Source organism: Arachis duranensis, chromosome 7 (assembly GCF_000817695.3).
Source record: "Arachis duranensis cultivar V14167 chromosome 7, aradu.V14167.gnm2.J7QH, whole genome shotgun sequence".
In the NCBI taxonomy this organism is placed as follows: domain Eukaryota; kingdom Viridiplantae; phylum Streptophyta; class Magnoliopsida; order Fabales; family Fabaceae; genus Arachis; species Arachis duranensis.
This window is the reverse complement of record NC_029778.3, coordinates 34,779,125-34,787,837: the sequence shown is the minus strand read 5'-3', so window position 1 is coordinate 34,787,837 and position 8,713 is coordinate 34,779,125.

The following is an 8,713-nucleotide window of genomic DNA, read 5'->3' as shown; positions in this document are numbered from 1 at the left end:
CTGTTGCCATGAGGGTTGATCAAATCCTTGTGGCTCCTCCCATCTTTGATTGTTCCAACCTTGATGCCTGTTCTCATTGTAATTTCTTCTTCCTGCAACATTATTGTAACCAGACTCATAGCCAAAGGGGTGAGAGTTCATAGTAGTGAGACAAAATAAAAATCAACAAAAATAAAATATTTTGAAAAAGATAAGATTTTAAAAAAAGATAAATATTTTTTTTGAAAATTATTTACAATAACCAATAATAAGGCACACGTTTGCAATTCCCCGGCAACTGCGCCATTTTGACGTTAGGATTTTTGCCAGTAAAGAATGTCATAAAAACAGTCGCGTTGTAGATATAGTCTCTAAACCGACAAAAATCCCTTCGTACAAACGTTTTGGTTGTTACAAGTAACAAACCCCTTTTGAAATTGATAACCGAGTATTAAACCTCGGGTCGTCTTCTCAAGGAATTGCAGGGAGGTATGTTCTTATTATTGGCTATGGAGATTGTAAATTGGGGGGTTTTTAAAGTATGAGATAAAAAGCAACAATATTAAATAGCAGAGGAAATAAAATAATAGCAATAAAAATAAACTCTTGGTAAGGTATTAAGAACTGGAGGTCCTATCCTAGTTACCCTTATCAATTGTGATGAGAATTGGATTCTTCCCCCACCTTATTAACCTCTAACTATGGAGGTAAGTTAAGTGGCAAATTAATTCCAATTTTCAATCAACAATTAGTTTGATAACTCAAGAGTTACCAATGTCTCAACCAAAGCCAAAAAGAAAATAGTAAATTTACTGAATAAAAATTGTCTTCAGATGGGAAGCAGTAATCATGTAAATAAAAGAAAGCAATCATGAATGGAAATACCTCAAATAACATTAATTAAAAAAATTATATGTAACATGGAAGAGTTCATAAATTAAATAAAAATAAAGAACCTGGGATTGAGAGTCACTCCTAAAACTAAGAGAAGTCCTAATCCTAATCCTAAGAAAGAGATGAGAGAACCTTTCTCAAAACTAAATCTAAATCATGGAAAAGTAAATTATGAAAAGCCTCCTTATGAATGGATGCATTCCCCCACTTTATAACCTCTGATCTATGTTTTCTGGACTTGGATTTGGGCCAAAAAGGGGTTTAGAACTCGCTGGGGCGTGTTCTGTAATTTTCTGGTGCGTGGCCTCTGTCACGCGTCTGCGTGGGTCACGCGGTCGCATCATTCGGAGCTTTTCCTTGCCACGCGGTCGCGTCAGTCATGCGACCGCGTCATGTGCATTCTGCTTAAGGCGCGCGGTCGCGTCAGTCATGCGGCCGCGTCACTGAATCTTCGCTTCTGGCACGTGATCGCGTCGTCCATGCGATCGCATGAACACCAGTTTCCTTAAAGCTCCGTTTTGCTTTCTCCTCCCATTTTTGTATGTTTCCTTTTCCATCCTCTAAGTCATTCCGCCTTAGAAAATCTAAAACTACTCAACATACTAATCACGGCATCGAATGGAAACAAGGAAGGGAAAGTAAAACCATGCAATTAATGTGAATAAGTAGGTGAAGGATTATATAAATCACTCAAATTAAGCACAAAAGAACTCAGGAAATATGGGTTTATCACCATGCGGCCGCGTCACTTCTGCTGGTTGTCTCCTCAATTTCTTGTGTTCCTTCCATTTTTGCTAGCTTCCCTTCCAATCTTCAACTCATCCATGCCCTATAAAGCCTGAAACACTTAACACACAGATCACGGCATCGAATGGGATAAAGGAGAACTAAAATGCATAATAAAAAGTCTCTAGGAAGCAGTTTTCAACCATGTAATAATTCCAGGAAGGAAATATAAATGCATGCTAAATTAATGAATAAGTGGGTAAGGATCATGATAAAATCACATAATTATACACAATATAAACCATAAAATAGTGGTTTATCAACTTATCGACGTGCACGAGCAGCAAACGCATAAGCATGGAAAGTGAAGTCACATGGCGACGCGTACGGATACATGAAACATACGCATGGATGGAAAATGTCAAGTGACGCGTAGGCGTGACCCATGTGTACGCGTCGATGTTCGCACGTGACTTCATTAAAGTGAAAATTCTAGGGGTGAATTATGGGCTTCCCAGGCGCAAATCCAACTCACTTCTAATCCTATTTCATGCAAAAATCAAGAGGAGTCAAGGGGGAGTTAGTCATTAAGTAGTTTTGGAAGTAGTTAGAGTTAGTTTCTAGAGAAAGAAGCTCTCTCTTCTCTCTAGAATTAGGATTAGGTTTAGATCTAGATCTACTTCTTCTCTCTTGCTTTAATTTTCCTTTTTCATCTTTAATTATTCTCTTGTAGTTGTAGCATTCTACTTCTCTTGTATTGTTAGTTGTAGTTCATGAATTCTTATGTAGATCTCCATTTTCTTTTCAATGCAATTTATGATTTCCTTGTCTTTTTATGTTTGCTTTAGTTTTCTATTGTTGATCTTTTGCCTTGATTAGTTGTAGTTCCTTTAATCCTTGCAATTTGTGATGTTTACTTTTGTTGCCTTCTATGTGTTTGTTGAAATGCTTCTTTTAGTTATGAGCTAGGTTTTCTCCTCTTGGCTTTGGTTGAGTAATTGAAGACTCTTGAGTTATCTAATGCTTTTGTTGATTGATAATTGGAAGTTGCTAATTGAATTGCATGTCACTAAAGCTAGTCTTTCATTGTGATTAGACTAGGACTTGTGGATCCAATTTGATTATCTTCACTTGACTTTCCTTCATAGTTAAAGGTTGACTAAGTGAAGCAATGGATAATTATCATCACAATTGAAGATGATAATGAGGATAGGACTTCCAATTCTCATACCTTGCCAAGAGCTTTTCTAGTTGTTAGTTTATTTCTTTTGCCATTCACATTTCTTGTTTCCTTATTCAAAAATCCCAAATTATACTTCATAACCAATAACAAGAACACTTCCATGCAATTCCTTTGAGAGACGACCTGAGGTTTGAATACTTCGGTTTATATTTTTGGGGTTTGTTACTTGTAATAACCAAGTTTTTGTATGAGCAAATTCTTTATTAGTTTAGAAACTATACTTTCAACGAGATTTCATTTGTGAATTCTATACAATCAAAAATTCGATCATCAGTCATCAAGAGCTTCTTTGATGTTTTAAGGCTCCATTTGAGAGAGAAAAGCAATATTTGTTTCTTTATTTGCTTTTCTAGTGGAGGAACGAGTTTTGACACCTTGTGAGATATCCCAAATGACAAATTCCTATGGATAGTTCTTTAAGAATCTCCATTCACGAGGTTTTGTGGACTTAAAAGCAGATTCGGTCACTGAGGTATTCAATGAACTGGTGGTTTCAGGATTTTCGCCAATTTTATGAGACAAAACAAAATTGTTTCCTACAGAATTTTCTGCAGCTGCAATTTCTAATTCATTTTGTTCAGAATTTTCACGCTCATGATTTTGGGCCTTTTCATCATCCTTTTGAACATGATTTCCTGCAATACAATCTTCCAAACTACTTTGAACCAAGTTAGTATCACAAAATATAACATGTATGGACTCCTCAATAATTCTAGCATCTTGATAATAAACTCTATGTGCCTTACTAGTTATGGAGTATCCTACAAATAAACACTCATATGCCTTTGGATCAAATTTTCCTAGATTATCTTTGTTATTTAGAACAAAACATTTGCATGCAAAGATATGCAAGTAATTTAAATTTGGTGGGTGATCTTTCCAAAGTTTTTAAGGAGTTTTCTTCAAGAATTTCCTTATGATAAGTTCTATTCAAAATGTGGCAAGCAGTATTAACCGCTTCAGCCCAAAGGAATTTTGAGACATTACTTTCACAAAGCATAGCTCTTGTCATTTCTAAAATGCTTCTGTTTCTTCTTTTAACAACACCGTTTTGTTGCATGTTCTTGGACAAGAGAAATTGTGTGATATTCCAAAGTCCTCACAAAAGGATTCAAATAATTGGTTTTCAAATTCAGTTCCATGATCACTTCTTATTGAGACAATCTTTAAAACCTTTTCATTTTGAATTTTCTTGCTAAAAATTTCAAAATCCGAAAAGGCTTCATTTTTGTGTGCAAGAAATAAAACCCAACCAAACCTAGAGTAGTCATCCACAATTACTAAACCATAATGTTTATCACCTAAACTTTGAGTTCTTGTTGGACCAAATAAATCAATATGTAGCAGTTCAAGTGGTCTTTTAGTAGAGATGTCTTCCTTTGATTTAAATGAACTCTTAATTTGTTTTTCCATTTGACAAGCATCACAAGTGATGTCTTTGTCAAATCTTATCAAAGGAAGACCTCTTACTAATCCTTTCTTGACAAGCTTGTTTATTTGAAACATGCTAGCATGGCCTAATCTCTTGTGCCATAGCCACTTTTCAGATTCTTTAGAATGAAAACAAGCTACATTTTGATCCTTTTAGTTCATCAAGAGTAAGTCCATACAGATTATCACAAAGCTTAGCCATAAACAATACATCATTGGTCTTTTCACTTACAACACAGCATTCCAATCTTTTAAAAATCATCAAATAACCCAAATCACACAATTGACTTATGCTCAAAAGATTATGCCTAAAACCATTAACCAAAAAGACATCATCAATAAATGTAGAGTGATTGTTACCTACTTTTCCAACAGCAACAATTTTACCTTTTTCATCATTTCCAAAGGTCACAAAACTTCCATCATACTTGTTCAGTTTGATGAATAAAGTTGACTTTCCAGTCATGTGCCTAGAACACCCACTATCCAAGTACCACATATCTTTCTTTTTCTTGGATGCTAGGCAAATTTGCATACAATTTCAATCAACCTTAGGTATCCAAATTAATTTGGATCCTTTGAAGTTAATCCACCTTGGTTGCCCAAGTTCATTAAAATCACAAGTAACCTTGTATGTTTTATTTCCTACAATTCTTTTGTCAATAAAACATTGAGAAAAAGAATGACTATTTTTATTGCAATTAGAACAATGGTTTTTGATTGCATGATGCCGAAAGTGATTGATATTATGATGCAAAAATTGATTTAAGGTTTAAAATTTTGAAAAAGATTTGATTTTTGAAAAAAAGATAAGATAAAAAATTTTAAAATAAATATCTGAAATTTTTTTTTGAAAAATATTTACAATAACCAATAATAAGGCACACGTTTGCAATTCCCCGGCAACGGCGCCATTTTGACGATCGGATTTTCTATCAGTAAAGAATTTTGCAAATATAATCGCATTGTAAGTATAGTTTTTAAACCAACAGAGAATCCTTTCATACAAAAGTTTAGTTGTCACAAGTAACAAAACCCAATAAATTTATACACCGAAGTAGTCAAACCTCGGGTCGTCTTCTCAAGAAATTGAAGGAAGGTATGATTTATTATTGGTTAAAGAAAACAGTATAATTTTGGGTTTTTAAAATAAGGAACAAGTAATGTAAAATAACAAGTCGTTAAAATAATAACTAATAAAGCTCTTGGCAAGGTATGAGAATTAGAAGTCTGAGCCATGCGACCGCGTCACTTCTCGCTGGTTATCTCCTCAAATTCTTGTGTTCCTTCCATTTTTGCCAGCTTCTTTTCCAATCTCCCATTCATTCATGCTCTGTAAAGCCTGAAACACTCAACACACAGATCACGGCATCGAATGGAATAAAGGAGAATTAAAAATACATAATTAAAGTCTCTAAGAAGCAGTTTTCAACCATGTAATAAATTCAGGAAGGAAATCTAAATGCATGCTAATTTAATGAATAAGTGGGTAAGGATCATGATAAAACCACATAATTAAACACAATATAAACTATAAAATAATGGTTTATCAAAGTCCTATCCCAGTTATTCTTATCAATTGTGATGAGAATTGGCTTTTTCTCCCACATTGTTAACCTCTAACTATGAAGGTAAGTTAAGTGGATAAATTAATTTTGATTCCTCAGGTCCTAGTCTTTCCTTGGGAAAGGCTAGAGTTATTGGAACTCGAATTAATTCTTGAAGAATTCCAATTTTCAATCAATAATGAGTTTGATAACTCAGGTGTCCCACTTCATTACAGTGATGGCAAGTGACCTTGTTGAGATCCTTCTTTTGCTCCTTTGAACTTGATCCCTTGTACTTGCCTTTGCTCCTCATTAACCTTCTTAATCTCCAAGCAAAAAAGACAAGTTCGTCATATGAAAAACTGTCACTTGAATCACTCTCCCAAGACTCAACTTTTGATATTAGGGCCACTCCTTTTTTCTTTGTGTAAGAACCAGATTTTACGTGAATAAAATTTTTTAAATGCCCAAGTTAAATTCCGAAAAGTTAGGATGAGAATTTAGGGATTTAAATATGATTTTTGGACTCAGTAGGTCTTTCCGAGTTAGAAAATGTGTTTTCTGTGAAAAACCGTGAAAAACTGTGAACCGGTTGAACCAGTTTGAATCTGCTCAGTGCTGCTCGAGAAGCAGTAAAAACAGTCGAAAACCTTAGAAAAATATTAGAAGTCAAAAACTGGGCGTTAATTTTAAAAGTTTGGCCCAAAGTTGGGCCAAACGGGCTGAAAACGCTAACGGGTTGGACCGGACCCAAGTTGGGCCCAAGCCCAACATATAAATGGGTGTGAACCCATCAGCCATAACTCTCTCAAAAACACAACACTCACGCAGCTGTTAAGGAGGAGAAGAGAACCTCCATTTTCACTATTCACACTTCTCTTCTTTTCGCGATATCTTGAGCTACAGAGCTCCGATCGCCGCACTGTTTGCGGCTACGCATTCCTTGTGACGAGCTCTACAAAACCCATCCAAGAAACTCTAGAGTTAACCACTAAATCTTCCCAGTTTCTCTCTTCAAAATTTCGGGTTTTTAGGATTTTGGATTAAGTGAGTTTTTGTGATTTTGGATGTTTAGGTTCACTCTAATCCTTGATTAGCATTGAATTTTGGCTATCAAATCTGTTGAAAAAGGTAAGAGACATTAAACCCTTGTGACATTATGTTTAAATGGAGCCCTAGGTTGATTTGTGGTGGTTTATGCATATATAGTTTGATTATTGTGAGTTTGGAGCTTGTTGGTGATTGTTGGAAGCTTGGATTGTGGTTGGAAAGCTCATTTGGTGCTCAATTTTGAGTTTTGGACATATTGGGAATCGACCAAGGTATGGTTTTGGTTTTCTCTATGTAGTATATAATATTCATGGACACTTAGGTTAGTGACCCATAGGATAGGTTTGAATTAAAGTGGTTGTTGATGATGTATGATGAATTAATATTGTTATGTTGGTAAATAATGGTTGATGGGTATTTAATATTGAGATATGATAATTTATAATGAATTGATGAGTATTTGGCTATGTTGGTGAAAGTGTGGCATGATAATACATGATACTGGAGATTGATGTTGAAGTTGATGATAATGATGGTTAGTAAGGGTATTATTATGTTTTTGATAAAGGGAATTGATGATTATATATGGTGGAGTGGTGATTTGAAGTATAGCAAATGATAAAATCTGATTTGGGGATAGAGTTAATGAAGTTTTGGTTGGTTTGGGTCAGGAAGGTTGGTAAATTGAGGTTTGTGTGAACTTTGGGAGAAAGTTGATTTTTATGAACTTTGTCTTATCATAACTTTTGCCTCGATTTTCAAAATCTGTTGGAATTGGTTTAAATTTAAAGTTCGTTAAAAATTCTTCGAATCGATATAAAGTTTGTAAAATTTGGAATTTTGTAGAGGGAGTTATGATCATTCAAAGTTGGTGTTAAAAATCTGAAATTATGCAAAGTTGCAGAATTTTAGGATTTCTGATATGTGCACACGCACAGCCATGTGCGCATGCACAACCCTGCGTAAATCTTATTCTGTGCGGGCACACAGGCAGGAAAAGGCTCCCTGCTTGCAGCGTTAGCACAGCTTATGCGCGCGCACACCGATGAAGAGTTGCAACCTGTGCGTACGCACAGCCCTGTGCGCATGCACAAGTTGGGAATGGTCATCTGTTGGGGGCGCTCGCACACTGGTGCACGAAATTGTGATCATCAATGGCGCCATCAACATGGTACGCACAATTGTAATCTCAACTCTTTATCACAACTTCGCACAACTAACCAGCAAGTGTACTAGGTCGTCCAAGTAATAAACCTTACGCGAGTAAGGGACGATTCCACGGAGATTGTTGGTATGAAGCAAGCTATGGTCACCTTGTAAATCTTAGTCAGGAAAACTCAAATGGTTATGGATGATGTATGAATAAAACATAAAGATAAAGATAGAGATACTTATGTAATTCATTGGTGAGAATTTCAGATAAGCGTATGGAGATGCTGTGTCCCTTCCGTCTCTCTGCTTTCCTACTGTCTTCATCCAATCCTTCTTACTCCTTTCCATGGCAAGCTGTATGTAAGGTAGAACGGAGGTGGTTGTTAGGCACACGTTCATAGGTGAGAATGATGATGAGTGTCACGGATCATCACATTCATCAAGTTGAAGAACAAGTGATATCTTAGAGCAAGAATAAGTTGAATTAAATAGAAGAACAATAGTAATTGCATTAATACTCGAGGTACAGCAGAGCTCGACACCTTAATCTATGGTGTGTAGAAACTCCACCGTTGAAAATACATAAGAACAAAAGTGATCATTGGCTTCAGCCCCAGAGAGGGAACCAGAAGAACCAAGATCTGATCTAAGATCTAAAGTGATCAAAAGATGAAAATACAATAGCAAAAGG